The following is a 1,239-nucleotide window of genomic DNA, read 5'->3' as shown; positions in this document are numbered from 1 at the left end:
GGCACCCTGATCTTGTCGGTCGTGAGATGTATAAGATTTCTCAAAATCTTAAAAATCTCAAAGGGCCCCTCCGTAAGATGCTTAGTGATCAGGGTAATCTTCWTTCTAAAGTTGCTAAGTTACGGCTTGAGCTTGACAGGGTCCAGATTGCGCTGGATAGGGATCCTGAAAATGGGGCCCTCCGAGAGGAGCACTGTGGGTACTTATCTGCCTACAATAGTGCCTGCCTCGATGAGGAGCGGTTCCTGAAGCAAAAAGCCAAGATCAATTGGCTCCGTGAGGGAGACCAAAATTCTTCTTTCTTTCATAAGTCTGTCAAGAGTCGTATCAGCAAGAATCGTATCGATACCATTCAAAATGCTGACGGTCTCTGGGTCTCTAATGATGAGGTCCCCAACCTCTTTGTCTCTCATTTTGAAAACTTCCTTGGTACTGCTCATCCCTCCCTTCCTATTCWTAACCCTGCCTTCCTCTTCTCCAAAAAGCTTAATGCCAGTCAAGCCGCCATGATGCTTGCTCCTGTTACTGACACCGAGATCAAGCAGGCCCTTTTCCAGATGGGAGATGATAAAGCTCCGGGGCCTGACGGTTTCACCTCCAAATTTTTCRAAGCCGCTTGGAGTATTGTTGGTAGGGATGTGTGCTCCGCCGTTCGTGAATTTTTCAGGAATGGTGAGATCTTAAAGTCTATTAATAGCACTATCCTGGCCCTTATTCCTAAGACGGATGCTCCGTCTCGTGTCTCTGATTTTCGGCCTATCGCTTGCTGTAATGTCATTTATAAAATCATTAGCAAGATCATAGCTGATCGTATAAAGAATCACCTYTCCTCTCTGGTTGACCTCAACCAGTCTGCTTTTATCCCGGGTCGGCTCATTACTGATAATGTTCTTCTTGTTCAGGAGCTCATGCGCGGCTATCATAAGCATCGGGGCCCTCCCCGCTGTGCCTTTAAAGTTGATATCCAAAAGGCTTATGATACCGTTGATTGGCATTTCCTTCGCCCTGCCCTCTTTGGCTATGGTTTTCCCCTTACCATGATTAAATGGATTATGTCATGTGTTTCCACGGCCTCTTACTCGGTCAGTATTAATGGAAACCTCCATGGCTACTTCAAGGGTGGCCGTGGCCTTAGGCAGGGCGATCCTCTTTCCCCTTATCTCTTTACCCTGGTCATGGAGGTCCTCAACCTCTTGACCAAAAGAAAAATTCGTGAAACGGGCACCTTCTCCTATCACC

Source organism: Cynara cardunculus (genome assembly GCF_001531365.2).
Source record: "Cynara cardunculus var. scolymus isolate 2C chromosome LG 7, CcrdV1, whole genome shotgun sequence".
NCBI lineage: Eukaryota > Viridiplantae > Streptophyta > Magnoliopsida > Asterales > Asteraceae > Cynara > Cynara cardunculus.
This window is presented reverse-complemented; position numbering follows the sequence as displayed.